This window comes from Leptonotus elevatus, chromosome 8 (assembly GCF_054856555.1).
Source record: "Leptonotus elevatus isolate MCC_2025b chromosome 8, RoL_Lele_1.0, whole genome shotgun sequence".
Lineage (NCBI taxonomy): Eukaryota > Metazoa > Chordata > Actinopteri > Syngnathiformes > Syngnathidae > Leptonotus > Leptonotus elevatus.
In genome coordinates, this window is record NC_141246.1 from 3858226 (window position 1) to 3873777 (window position 15552).

Below are 15552 nucleotides of genomic sequence, written 5' to 3' on the forward strand. Positions count from 1 at the left end.
TAATAGTACTGTTATGTTTACCATGGATATCACTAGCCAAAAATGGACTACATATTCAGCAACGCATTGCAGGTTGTGGTAGTCATTTTGAGCTAGTGGCATCCATGGTGAATGTAAACAAGGCGAGTGAACCATTATTTGACTCTGGAGCCATGGATTGCAGAACCCTGATCTATAGGAGTGTTTTTGTACCTTTTACTCTTTGTTAGTTTAAAAAAAAAAAAGGGGGGGGGGGCAGTTGTTAAGCTATGTGGATGGTACATCCTGGCATTTAAAATGGGATGTGGAGACTTAGTGCTAGCAAAAAATTTCGAACAGGCTATCTGTAGTGTAGCGCATTAGCACGGTTACCTGGGCAAACTGCTCACAGGCAAGTGTGCATTCTAAAGTACCTGTACTGTGTACTGGCCAATAGTTATACAGTACATATATGTATAGAAATACCGTATGTGTTTTTTTTAAAGTCTGTTGCTTTTTTGGTGTTAGCAAAACGTTGCTAACAGCCTAGCTAACTATACTGTAGACCGTTGTCATGGATACCCCGCGCAAATTGCTCACAGGCTGTTGGTGGGCAACAAGCCAATAACAATTTAGAGTAAACGCCATTTTGCGCAGTACCGGTCAATACTCACACAAAACAAACGGGAAGCGCGGCTGAGGTTAGCGAAGTTCCGAATCCGAACCGCCGGTTCGTAAAAGGACATTCGCTGTCACCTTCTCCCCGCCTCCGGTGAGGGTGCTTGTCCTTGTCGCCAGGGAGAGCGGGGAGGAGCGGAGCAGAAGCCGGAGGGCGAGCGAGAGAGCACTCAGAGCAGCGGGCGGGGGCATCGGACTATTTCGCCGCATTGCAATTCCACTGCCCCCATCCCCGACGCCCCCACCCACCCGCCCGGTGACCCCCTGTGAGAGGTGGGAGTTGTCCGCCTCGGTGAATCCACCAGGCAGGCAGGCAGGCTACTAGTAAGCAGGTGGAGTTAGTAAGCAGGTGGACGGCGGCTTGCATCGCTCGCTCCTCGCCTGTCTGTTGTGTTGTTTTTTTTACGGGTGCGAATGACGTGTTAAAGACAAGTGAGGACTTTTTCTGTTTTTTTTGTTTGTTTGTTACATGGAGGACGCTGACAAGCTAGCCAGGACGAAGCTGCTTTGCTAAAAAGGTAAGCACCTTACCGAAAGCATCACCTCACGTCATCTTTTTGCTCCCAACTACCATTCAAATTAATGTCATTTTAATTTATTTGAATGTGCTTTTACGCGCTACTACTAGCCTTTAGTGACCCATGGGTGTCCGCGGCAGATACCGCAGACGAGCACCGGCAAACCGAGGTCGCCGGTGTTGTCGCGTTCAAGCGAGCCGCTCTTTTTCCAGCACATTTAAGGGAGATATATATAAAAAAAAAAAAAAAAAAAAAGGATGTGTCTGTTCTCTTTAAGAACCGGAAGGATTAAGAAAGGGGAGTGATACCGTAAACAAAAGACTTCTAATGGTCAGATTGACTGGTTTAATCCCTCAATGCCGCATAATCGCTATTGTCATTGACTGCGCACTGTAAAATGCATCCATGCATTCTACAGTACATGAGAAATGATTCACAAGATTCATATTTTACTCAGCAGGGGACCGGCGATTTGTTAAAAGAGATTTGAAAAGAATAGATGCCATATCAAGTGGCAAAAGAGAAGTTAAGGACCTGCTACTTAAATATAATTCTCACATGTACACCTGAATGCAACATGAAATATTTCATTCTAAACACTCATAAATTCTGTGATAGGAACTAGAAAGGAAACAAAAAAAGATGCCTCCATGCATGGATAATACACTTTTTGGATTTTGGATGATAGACTGTATTGCCCAAAAATATTCACCCACTGCTTTGGCTCACATATACATTTAAGTGACATCACATTCTTAAAGCCATCTGTTTTAATATGACATTTGTTCGCCCTTTGCAGCTATAACAGCTTCAATTATTTTGGGAAGACTTTCTACTTGGTGTGTGTTGGGAGGATTATTACCCCCAAAACTTCATCCCCCTGGGACCCCTGAGTATCCAAAACAGTCCAATGTGGTCAACAGGTCCATTGTGGTCATCTACTGTTATGCAACTCAACTATTCACCCTCTGGTTAACCCTCTTGTTTAGAATGGTCAAAGGAATTCCAGCTTTGCTATGTAATACACTGCATTTTCTTTGATATTTTGACCCTCCTGTCGTTGCATTGAAACTTTCTGGTATAACTGGTATGAAGGGATGTTGGTAAAACAATAAGGCTTATCTCTCAGAACTGTCTGAATGGCGGCGGCGGTGGTGGTGGGGGTGATGATCCGGGAGAGTGGGAAAAGTGTAACACTATCACTCCGGGAACGTCACGCCACTCCCACTGTGGCCTACCTGGCCTTTGTGCAACTCTGCAAAATATCAGTGATGTAGTATTTAATGTGGTATAAGTGGTTTGGATAATGGATGGATGGATGGATGGATGGATGGATGGATAATCGTTCTGTATTGCCTGGGCGGGTGGCTATGCTAGTAAAGTAATTTAAATGCAGATTTCATGTGTCATAGTAGTCATAAAATATGTCTCGCTTGTAAACAGGTGCACCTGCCAGCTTGTTTGGCGAGAGACCGAGAGTGTGTGTGTAAGTGTGGTAACTGAGGTAACTGAATGTTTTGTAACTCGAGCTTTTTTACCATAGAAAATAATGTGAACAGCAATAATCTGGTCCACAGTCAAATTGTCATAAGGCGTTGCAAAAAAGTCAAAGAACGTTTGAGCGGCAAAGTTGTGTGAGACTTTAAGGGCATATATTTTCTGGAAAGATGTTGGAAGAATTCATAGTTGCGCACACACACACACACACACACACACACACACTGTATTGTATTTTCTTATTTATGTTTCCAGCCCAGTCTTTCACAAGCAGATGTGACGACTCAAGTTGTGCTCGAAAAGCTTACAATACTCACTGATACGAGCAATACCGCCTGAGTTTTAGCTTTAATGACGTAATCCCTTTGGAGATTAGACCGCTAACTGTTGACAGCGTGAAGTTTTTTTTCTCTTTTGCTGCATTAACAGCACACAGTCTGTGTTTTATAGATTACAGCCATTTGATTTTTGAAGGAAAAACACTCAAACTCACTCTCGTGAAGGGTTGTGTACTGGACCTCGAATCATAGACCTGTCTTTTTTTTCTTTTCTTTTTTGTTCTTAAGAGCTCAGTAGACCTGTCTTTAATTGAAAGACTAATCAGAGGTGATTGGTCACTTAAAAACTCAAGACTCAATGATATGAAGTCACTTTAAAAACTCCACACTTGGCCACTTAATTCTGCAAAATCATTCTGGACCTTGACATTTACTACAATTTTTTTCTTTCTAAAAGCACCGTTCATCTGGGGGTGGTGTTTATTCTTTCCAGGGGACGATGCACCCGGTGACAAGTTGAGGCGCTCTGTCTATGAGCGGAATGGCTTCTATTTGATGAAATATGATACATGGAAATGTATTCAATTCATTCGATTCAGTGGCCTATAGACTTTATTGGTGGATGTGGCCTGAAAATGAACGTGGCATCAAAACGTTTTGCTCAGCTAGCTGTCAAAGCTAAGTCGTTAATGGGGTACTTTGGCCCCCATTTTGTATTTTATTGGTCCCCTGATAGCTCCGGAGGATACATCATTAGCGCCCATCGCTTGTCAGCTTTTCGCCATTCCTCTGTGATCCTTGGCACGTGAGTGGGAGATCTGGGAAACTGCAGCTGTTCAGGCCGTCATGTCCCGGGCCGCCACCGCTCGAGCTCCGCTGCGACCCCTCGGCCAACTGTGCTCGTGTCGATTTGATTCCCCCGCGGTTACCGCTTTGTCACCAACACACTTGTCGAGACACCAGTTGTTTAGTTTTTGCATTTTGCACTGTGTTGATGGCCTTTTTTTTGGAGCTTTGTATGCCTGTGGCGACATGACTAATTTGCATATTTGAGGTGATGTCATTGCTTTGTCTCATCTGATGAAACAGGAGTCGGAGAATTTGCATCGTTGCTTAGCGCTAACGTTACAACTGACTAGAAGAACCGGCTAACGAGGTCATTCCCTGTATTTGTGTTAAATACTAACTAATGAAAACTTCTGAAACTGAAGATTTCTGGCCTGAGACTGGCACCTGTTATTGACCTTCTGTCTTAAAACTAAGCTATTGCTGTTGAATTTGGCAATAGCTTTGTATCTCAGAATTATTATGTCACTTTGTGACATTTAAAAATGACGAACACTCAAAGACACCGAGCAGAGGCCGACATTTAACAGCCACCACGTGACTGTGTCGTGCCACCCAAAATTCACTGACGCTAGCCTAACCGAGCCACCAGTACAATTTTCATGTCACTGACATTGAGGGAAAACATCCAATGTCACAATTTGGTAAATTTCATATTTTTTAATAAACATGATAATTGGTCACCTCAACTTGGCTCATGGTAACCCGGCGGTCAAATAAGCCTAATGTCGGACCATGCTCAGACACTTTGTTGCCGTAAAAACTAAACTCTAAAAAAAACTCTTCATTTTTAGTTGCCTGAAAACTATTACAAAAAAATATCAATTCACATCAAAACACATAATATTGTTATTTTAGCTCCTGCATTGAGAATTTTCACTTTATTCTCAGAGTTCTGATCCTCTTCCGTACAAGAGTTATTTTATATGCATGTAAAATAACAACAAGAAGCTCATTGCATCACACTCTCTCTGAGTCATACATTTTCCAATTGAAACATAATCCCACTGAATCGAACCAAATCAAATCGTTCCACTTTAAAATCGAACTGTCCTTGTATCATATCACACCAAATGTAACAACATAGAGACCATTTATAGTATTCATATTTTTGTACTTATCCGTTTTGTTTTTAAAATGTTACGCTCAAGCTTCATTACTATATTCTAATACTTTTTCCCTTGCCCAATTGCTTATTTTTCTTGGGTCTAATGCTGTGAATGGATGAGGCGGTGGCTGCAGTCCCAGACAGCGTGCTAAACAGTAGCTGCTCGCGTTGGTTTTAGGTGTCAGGGGTCTAAATATGAGATGCTAATATCAGTTGTTACATCATCCTTCTGGGAATAGCAGCCAGTCTCGGAGTCTGACTCTGTGTATAGTCGGCCTGCGTGTGGTCACGTCCAAATATATACGATCCCGGATGAATTACACAGCAGTAAAATAATCAATGACGTGAGGTGGGTCGACGTATGAGCAAATGTATTCATAGTGAGACTTGAGACTGGACCTCCAATTAATTTTGATTTTGACGTTTGAAGGTTCCTGAACTTAAGTCTTGTGGTACGCGGGTGTTTTGTGTGATGAAATAGTTGAATAATATTACACTTATTTTTCTTTCTGTAACATTCTAAAATGGTATCCATTCCAACTAGCCACATGTCAAGCTCCTTCAAAGGCACCATGTTAGCGGAGAAGTAGCTGGCGTTGGCCACCAGCTGATATCTATACAGCTTGACAGCCAAAAGCAGCACAATGCAAGATTCCAGTATAATTTATTTTTCTTTTTTTCTTTTTTTTTCTGGAGAGCTCAGTATTGTTCATTCGGTAATTTTATCGAATCATTGCTCTTTTATTTATTTTATTTTTTTTTAATAAATTTTTATTTTGTATGTGCGTGTGAGTGTGTATTCATTAGTTCACCTAAAACCTATTAAAAAATCCCATACCGTTCACCTAAACCGAACACTTCAGAATCCAGCCAGAGTCGTGAGGCCGTCAGGAGACCCGAGGAAGGACCAAAGGAAAGTGGAATCCAGTAGAATTTCTTGAGGCAGGTGAGGTTCCTTGTGGGGTTGATTCTCTGAGAAATCTGGGTGGGAAACTTCTCAAGATGTTTCAAAGAAAGGTCTGGACCCGTTATTAGCAGTGGTAGAACGGCAGATAAGGCTTGTTGTCCATTGCGGAGCAACTGGAGCGTAGTATGGAATGGATTAATGACATTTCAATTAGTTTTAATGGGGAACACTGATTGAAATTATGAAAAAAAAAATTCCCCAAGAATTTTGGTCGAATCCCACATTTCACCACCTCAACTTCAGAGGCTCCACAGAAGGTAGAGTATTTATACACGCTGTTGTGCCATTGGTGGCAAGGAATGTTAGCGTGCATGTCGGCCAGCGTCGCCGCGTCTCGGAGGGCGACGTGACCCGTCCAGGCGATCAAAGTGTCAGCACAGGAAAGTGAAAGAAAATCTCGGCGGGTGGAATTCAACAGGGTTATGTGGAAGTCAAACGCTCCCGCATAGCCGCGCGCTGACGACATGCTACTGCTAGCGTGCAACTTCAACCCCTGCTGCGTGTACCCTTCAATTTATCCACCCTTTCCCAGAGGTGTCAAAAATACTTATACTGTACTCCGTGCTTGAGTAAGTACAGATACTTGTGTAAAAAAAAAAGTGTCTGGTAAAAATAGAAATACTCATTCAAATCCTTTACTTAAGTAATAAAAAAGGATTCTAATTGTCAGTTATACTGTATATAGTTTTTACTTATTTGCTCACCTACTTTTGATATTCATGAATTTATTTTGTTTTACCTGTCAAAAACTCAACACAACAATGAAGTAATTTGCATCAGCAATTGACTATATACGTATATACTGTACGGTGTATATAGGCACAGGTCAGTGCATAGCATGACTGTATGGAATGTGATAAAATAAGAGATAGTCAGACCCTGACACAGTTTGTGGTGGTTGGAGGAGGTCACGTTCCAGTGTCACAGACGAGCATGCCCGCGTCTGTAAATAGCAGGATCTGATCACTGTTTCACCCAAACAGGGAACTCTCTTTGCCAGTCACTCTCTCTCCCTCGCCCTCTCTCCCTCTCTCTCTTTCGTCTCACTCTGTTGTCCATCCTGAGCTTTAAACGCATGTCGGAATACAGCAAGACGGGGGACTCATTCCAACCATCTGAAAGAAGGCAGGAAAAACTTGAGTTTCAAACAAAAATATAAAGGATACGTGGAGGACGTCTTTACCTCAGTGAAAGCCTTCCCCGTCTTTTTGGTTTTATGAGGGTAAGATTCGAACTTCAGAATGCGCAACTTGCTGGCCGGATGGTCATCCCTGGGGTTAAATACCCTGGCTTCTACCATGGGATTTAATAGGGAATCATTTAGCAAAGCAAGAAAGCATACGGTGCAAGACTAGATCGCTTTAAAAATGAATTTGTCACAGTGTCGGTTGGGATTGAAAGATTTTCCTTGCTAAAACCTTGCTCATTTGCTGTAGTTTGAGAAGCCTACAGAAAAGAGAACGCTCCAATGAACTGTAAATGAATATTTACTGATGTATATACTGATGTAAATTAATATTTTTGTAGGATTTTCTAACGTTGTTTGCGCTATGGACTTGGCTCAAAACTTACATCTTTTATGTTGATTGCAGTGCTGTCAAAGTTAAAGTGTTAAAGCTTTAAATAGTTAAAGCTTTAAGACTAACTTTGACAGCTTTAATAATTTAACTTTGAAAGCCCTAGTTGATAGCGTATAATTGGGATCCCCCCCCCCCCCATTCTACCCTCTCCTGTTTGTTTTGCAGGTAAAAGTAGCCATTTAATGTACAGAAAACAAAAACAAATGAATAAAATTGAGCAAAATGTAACAAAAGTTGTGCAGTATACTGAAAACCAACCATCCCGGAATCTTGCCTTCTGCACTCTCTCGTCCTACTTCCGTCTCTTGTTACTCTTTTTCACGCGTGACAAAAGCCAAAGCAGTGATGCCTCCATTAGGAGTGCGCTCTCGGGGGTGTTGAGGAATGTCACCTCAATCCCTCTGTAGGTGTGCACCGACTGGTTTCCGCTTGGTTCGCACAGGGATTTGCTTTCCCCACAATCACTGGGAAATCATTGGTTTCATTTGACATTGGTCATATTTATTGAAGGAATGTTCCTAAATTTGATGACAAGTAGCCTTAAAAAAAAAGGAATTTATCGAAAACATCCCAAAATTTTGTAAAACATTTGAAATTTGGGAATATAATTTTTAGCCTGTTGTTCAGAGTCCTGCAAGTTTTATTTATTGAAGGGGTGGTATCAAATAAAAAAAGCTGTCAAAAATATCATGAAATTGGTTCAAATGTAACATAAAAAAATAGAGCACACAATTCCCATGATGACATTTAGTGACAGAAATAACAAAAGTTTAATGATGAAAATGGTATGAAGAAATCTTAACTGATCGGAAATATCATAAAACTTTGTGAAAACGTGGGGGGATCCACTCCTTTGGAATAAGTTATTGCCAACATTTCTTGAAAATTTGAATAAGTTTGGTGTAATTTTCTGTCCGTTTTGCCAAAACCTAATGGTCATACTTAGGGAAAGAAGTAGGTCTTATTGGAAAATCCTACAATTTTTTTTTTATCTTAACCTCCTTAAACCTGCAGAATCTGATTCTATACAAATACAATTTGTTGCTGGCATGATGATTTTTTACCTCCAGTCTGTCTGTGCTGTTTATACAGAACAGCGACAAATTCTGACAAATGCTGCCTTGTACACTCCGTCCAAAAGGGGCTTTTGAACCTCCTATATTTTTGCACTGCCCTAGACAACCTTAGAGGGCAAAGGGTCTTATCTAACGGTAGTAAATATAGCAGCACCCCCTGCTAATCAAGTCGCTCTTATCTCCGTGCTGGACACTTAACGCCGGTACCTGGAGAATCTGGACTATGTATGCGGAATGCTGCTGATAGGCTTTCACTTGATTCGAATAGTTTGCTTACGTAAATAGAGGTAGAATGTAAATTTGTATGAGATGTTTTCTCCTACAAAAAAAGCTGCTTTGTTGTTATATTGCATCCAGAGTAAAATATTAATTTCATTTGAGCTGCAAGTGCTCAGAAACCTGATTTTTCATTTATTACTTCAGTTCTGACACTTCCCTTGTTTGTTTCTGCTCTCAAATGGTTTACACTAGAAGCAATAACATCATAAAAAAAACAATAGTGTTTCCCTGTATATTTGTGGAGTAATAAAAAAATAATAATTCTGTGAAACTTTCACAAACTCACCTTTTCATTGCCTAATAATAGCAACAATATTGCTTTGGCACCATCCTTTGACACTTTGTGCCAAGAAACTGTAATTAACTGAAATGTTAAAGTGAGTTGAGGAGCTTCATGTAGTTTGTTGATTGCCATTTAGGGCATCTATAAGCAGCCATAAACCATTTTAGGGGTGGTGTCAATCATTTGCAAATTTTCGTTTTTTGTGGCAGGGCTCTGCCGTTTTCATCCATGAATAGCAGGGGAACTTTGTACGCTGAACTGTTTGGAAAGTATCTCTTCCAGTGTGTTTGGAAAAGTGCGATGGCCACCAAAGAACTGGAAATGGACGTAGCAGTAGCACAAAAAGTCAAAAGTTAACAAAAATACATGAATAATATATCGATCATTGGGCGCACGGTTCTTTGTCCTGGCTGTCCATGCTTGAGCCAACAATAAATTGATAATATTACTTCACATTCCTATGGAAAGGTTTGTTTTTAAATCTGAACCAAACAGTTGGAAAGAGTTGAATTAGTATAGCCAATCAATGCAAACAAGCACTTGTTGACTCAAATATAATAGAATCTAAACATTCCTGAATAGCTTGGAAATGGTCCCAGATGATCAGGAAAAAATAACCTTCCGCGCGTTTCACTTTTTCTTTATTTTTATGATGCCAACATATAAGAACAGAAGAAATCCCAAAGAGGAACAGTATGATGACCACCCTAGAACTGGAACTAGAATTTGGAAATATTATTTTACTGGCAAGGCAGAATCTCTCTTTTTGATGTTCTGAACTCTTGTTTCAATGCTAGTTTTTTATCACATAGCGTGAATGTAACTCACATTCCTAGTTCTATCCTGAGGCAAAATTAATAACAGTTTTTTTTATGAGGCTCTCCAAACTGCATGTACCTTAGTTTGTCTTTGTGTTCGCTTTGTCCAATTTTAGCTGCCATGTTGTTTGCAGCCCGGGGCAGTCTGATGCTATAAACATTAGTCATTGTGAAGTCTCCTTAGTGTATCGTTCCTACAGACATCTTTTTTTCCCTTTTTTTTTTTTCTTACCTTCTCGGTTCAGCAGCGGGTGTTCATTCTGTCTTTTGTGCCAACAGATTTGCTATGCGACAAGTGAGAATGTGTGAGAATTTATTTGGAAGTGCACTGGGTAGTACATGCTTTGGGGGGGCTGACAGAGGACAAAAAGAGAAAAGGCTATAAAGAACAATTAAGAGCCACAACAGCAATGACTATTTTTTTTTAAACACATTAACATATTACAACATAAGACAAAGATTATGACACTTCAAAATGAACTCCCGAACCCCCCACCCCCACCCCCACAAAAAAAGGCAGGTTGTGTTATTTGAAAATTGTGTTCTACTACACTGTGATGTCGATTTTGAATTGAATTAATTATTCAGCCCTATTGCAAACTCCATTCAATCCCTGTGCCCACTTGCTTTGTTCTTCCTCCCGCCCTCTCTGTTGCTGTCCAGAGCCGTGTATAGAAACGACAAGACGCCTCAACTTGTCACATGTAATCCCATCTCCTTCAGCGCCCTCGACTCCAGAGCGAACGAGAGTCGCTGGGGTTGCCATCGCATAATTACATTAGCGCTCCCGTAGCTCATTAGCGGCGCTCGTGACGCAATCTGCCGAACACACGGCCTCTGTGTCGCTTGTGCCGTGGACAGACGGGCCGGCGGGTGGAAGTCAGTGTATCGGCCTCCCCCCAGGGGGTGTGCTAATGAGTCGCGGGGTTGAACAAACAAGGCAGATAACAGAGACTTTGTTGAAGGTGGCCGTTGTTCAACTAGTGGCAGTAGGGCTGATTAAAAAACTTCTAAAAACAAGTGAAAAAGATGATTGGATTGTTCTGGTATCGCCTTTGGATGTACAGTATGCTGATTTAAAAACTTGATCGACTAACCTTATTATGCATTGAAATTCTCTTTGGCATAAATTAGCACACCTCCACAACCTTAGCTTAAGAACCAAATTGCTTAAAGTGTCAAACAGTCACTTCTTAATTGTTTAAGTTAAGGTTGAGTATTTGTAGTTTGTTGTTGTTTTGCTTGAAAATTGATCTGACAAGTCTTATTCTGACAAAAGAATTTGGGCGTAAAAGTTGCGCAAAGCTTTGAATTGCCATTGTACTGTACCTCACGAAACCTCAATACATTTCAGATTTCAGTCCAGCTAAAATCTAAGGTTTAATTTCTTAACCTTTTTATGTTTTAACTTTAACAGTGCTAAACTTGAGCATCGGCAGCACTACACAACATGTTATGTCTTTGTCGTTAAAGTGACAGTTTGACTACTCTTTATTCACTACAATGTTGTCAGTGTAAACTCTAAATGTCAGCTCAGGGCTCGCATACTTGGCATTGCGTTGTGGTTGAACATTTACTATTGTGGAATCCTGAAGGGGGGGCAGAAAAAGCAGAAACTTAGTGAAATGTTTGACACAGGCTGTGCTACTTCGGAGTGTGAAGTAGCACATGAGATCAGGATTTTTCCTGCACTTGCAATGATTGTGCTTGATCTTGCAAATCCCGCTGCCTTACGAGGGAATGTGTAACAGGCTGCAGACATCCATCCATCCCTTATCTGGACCACTTATCCTCATGAGGGTCGCGGGCGTGCTGGAGCCTATGTCAGCTGTCTTTGGGACATGGAGAATGCTAAAAACTCGCTACAACCAAGTTGACATTTTTGGAATCATATTAAATAACCATTGATGTCAAGTCAAACTAAAAGGACAAGTACAAAAATACATGAAACGTCAACATGGATGCACACAGCGTTTTGGAGCGACCACACAGTCAGTGTACTAATTAAAGACATTGCCTCCACATAGTATATGATCCTTTTTAGTACTACATGGTTAGTAATAGAGTTCAAACTGTTTAACGTGAGTATGCTTCAACAACCTGTGAACTGAAGTAATTGGTTACTACCACCTGTTTATATGAGGAAGGCGTTAATTTGTCTTTTGAGTCACAATTTATTATTATTATTATTTATTCTCAATCATCATACCAATATGAAGGTAAGTTCTATATCAAATGTGTGACTAAGAAAAACTTTTTGCGATTAAAAGTCAGAAATAAACGGGAATTCATCATTTTCGACTGATTTAAACTCAGTTTCTAGTTTGCTGAGTAAGAGAGTTAGTTTTGAGTCATCTGAAGGCCTGAATTTGCCGTGGTTTACCCAGTGACTATAATTTGGGCTCTGGTAGACCACAAAGAAGACCAGCATGCATAATCATATGCGAGTGTAATAACCGTGAGACTGTAAAACCAAAAAGTCACAGCTGCACGTGCTCAAAAAGTAAGTACGATTAAAAACCAGCCATGTGCAGTAGCTGGTCCCCGGGTGTATTTTTTCCTAACATTTCAAGGGGGCGCTACAGTAGAACCATGTTTTCAGATACCCGAGTTTTCTTATGATTTTCCCTTTAAAAAAAAAAAAAACCTAGGTCCAGTTAGTTTTCGTGACCTTACTATTCATTTTCCGTAAATAATGCACATTCATCCGAAGCATTTCTTAAGTTGTGTATAAAGAGTTCAACAGACGGCTATTGCTATTAAATTAAACCAGCGTAGACTCAACAGATGGGTGGATGTATTTATGTAAAGAGCAGGCGAGAGTGAACAAGGGAGATAAGCCATATAGCCTCAAGGGTCCTGACCCCGGTGTGGTCCCTCGAACAGGGACATACTCAAAGGATGTCAACAGATTAAGCTCATCAGCAATTGTATTTAAAGACTGTACCAACAAGGAACTTCCATGTATGTAGTATTTTCCTGTGTGCTCTACTAAAATATGTCAGCTCAACATTACAGAGGTACTTCTGTAAAAATGTTTTGTCCTCCAGAGATGTGACCTGGATGTCGTCAGAGACATGGTGGGTCTGCGAACTAGCCAACAAGAAGAAAAACGTTTCCAAATAAGGGAGAGGGTCCTAATTCTTTTAAATGCGGCACTGCATTCCCGTTATTTCAGTGGACACATTTTTGTGGTCTGAACAACAATAAGCCTCAGATTAAAAATAAGTCTGGCAGGTCGGAAAGTTATGTTCACATGTTGGACTTTGGTCAAGCTATGACCTTGTGGAGTTGGGTTATTGGATTATTGAGTTTTACAGGAGGTATTCTAAAAGTAAATTCTCATGCTCCGCCCACATACAATGACAAAAACTCAAATTCATCAAAATTTAGCATCATGCATCTGTCCACTATACAAGGTTCAAATGTGGTAGCAATGTAGCAAAATCTGATGGGCAAGTCTGGAAATGGCCAAAATGACCTTTAAATGGAATTAAGGGATAAATTACCAACATAATTACTAGGGGTGTGAATTGCCTCGTACCTGGCGTACCGTATCACGATTCATAGGTCACGATTCGATTCGATACCGATTAATCCTGATGCGATTATTGCGATTATTTTTTGTTTTAACTCAAATTTAGAAAATACTCATCAGTAAACTTGTACATGTACACTGTAAGATTTGTATGAAAATGTATTTATTTATCTGAAAATTCAGGCTTATAACTGAGCCACTGCATTTAACAGGTTGCAGTCTGTTTCATGTTTGAACAACACTGAAATAAAATATTAAGGCTTAATGTTCCATTAATATAACATTCTTCCACGCTTAATGTGTGAATCCTAACCCTAAGTAAGATGTTTTGTTGAATATTCCCTTTTTTTTTTTAAGATTTAAAAAATTGATTCAGCCACATATCCATATCGAATCGATTCGACAATTGCGCGCTGTAATATCCCGATATATTGCCGAATCGATTGTTTCTAACACCCCTAATAATTACAATCATCAAACCAATTGTTGAGGTTTGTGTTTTAGGGCAGGTCCTCACAATGAATATAATCCTTGGGCAATTGTGTGTTGTCCATCTGTCTAGTGCAAATTTTGTAGCAGTCAGACAAGATCTTTAGTTTTCTAATTTGTCTATGAAAGGAGCCCGAAAAATTAGACGCTTGAAACCTAAATGGCAGACTTTCTGTGTTCTTTCCAAGCATGGCTTTTTGAGACATTTTCTTGCGGGTCTGCTCATGATAATCATTCATCATTCCTGATAAATTTCATGTTGCTTAATGAAACTGGCTTAGGGGGCAGAATTTTGGGGAGTCAAACCTGCCAAGTGCAAACCCTAACCAAAACCAATTTTCACCAGGATTGCTTGGCCTGCAAAATTTGGTGAACTTCACAAGGTGTGTTTGGGTTGTTCAGTGGGTTTCCTCCCAGTCAGTCCAGCCATAACATTCACACCACAGACACAGCTGCTGTGACGCCGCAGATCTGTCCCCAAGAAACACGATCCTGTTTATAAGCTGATCATCCTTCGGATGCCGACAGCTTGTGACGCCACACTTATGATTTACCCAGTCCGTGTGTGTGTGGTGCTTGAAGATAGATTTACGAGGGACGCCGTGTGAAGGTGAAGATTGGGTCTCCAGAGACTGAAAGTATCCCACAACACTCGGCTTGATATAGACCCAGTGCCTTATAAAACTCTTTCCCTACATTAAATATTGATATTATTTACCCCTCTCTTAGCGTCTTATGGCTCATCTATGCTATAAAACTGACACCTCTTACAGAAATAACTATAACGAGAGCCGCCAAGGCTTAACAGTCCTGATTAGGGTCACGCCCAAAAGGTAATGTTGTCACTAAAATGTAGATTAAAAATTTGATTATTTAGGGGGGAAAAAATATTCCAAATGTGCACCTTTTTGTCGGATCCTCACAACAAATTCATGGTTTCTTCCTTGCAGCTTGGCAAGTCGATAACTAAAAGATGTATTTATTGAAACAAATTCCTCTTGGGAAATAATGGAAATAATTGTTGCAAGTAACAGCATGTTTGTTTTTACTGCCATGCAAATGTAAAAGCAGAAAATGTTAACTAGTTTTCTACTATAAATGGCTGAAAATTTTATCACAGTGCCTGATAACTGAAACCATGAGCACCGTGACATCAATTTCATAGTTAATTTTTAGAATGTACATATAATTTATACATATGAGGAAATGCAAAAGAGTTCAATTGTAATGTAATGCAAAGTTGTACACAAGCTATTTTTAGCTGCATTGGTAGACAAACAGAAACATACTTTCAGTTTCACAGAAATCTCAAACTCATCTCTAACCAAAGACCAAAACTAACACCATCAATGAATGAAATCTAAAAACAACACCAAAAATTCCACCAGATCGTGCCAAAATAGTATATTTGTTTGGGCCAGAGCAAAAACGGCAGCGATGAGTGAGTTTTTCTGTTAATAACGGAAGTCGGAGGATACGTCCCACCGTCCCAATAAATATTAGCGAATTTTCCAATGTCGGAAAAAACAAAAATGCAAGCTTTTTTACTGTAGGGTGAGAATATAGAAAAGTGTGTGATACAATTCCCTTGTTTGCGATGCAGCCTAGTGTTAATGGGACACCTGATGACGATGCTTCA

At 40.3% G+C, this 15552-nt stretch overlaps 1 protein-coding gene across 8 annotated transcripts in view; it reads left to right on the forward strand.

Annotated features, from left to right (window-relative positions):
• The first annotated feature begins 305 nt into the window (after positions 1-305).
• The window catches only part of sorbs2a (sorbin and SH3 domain containing 2a), a 45448-nt gene continuing 30201 nt past the window's right edge, over positions 306-15552 (forward strand). For 3 of the 8 annotated variants that reach the window (XM_086082583.1, XM_086082585.1, XM_086082587.1), the window contains exon 1: positions 316-1154. The gene's annotated coding sequence lies outside the window, so the exon portion shown is untranslated. Of the gene's footprint in view, positions 1155-6944; positions 7073-15552 lie in introns of those variants that run through there. The other 5 variants (XM_086082591.1, XM_086082586.1, XM_086082590.1 and 2 more) reach the window with 5 other exon arrangements.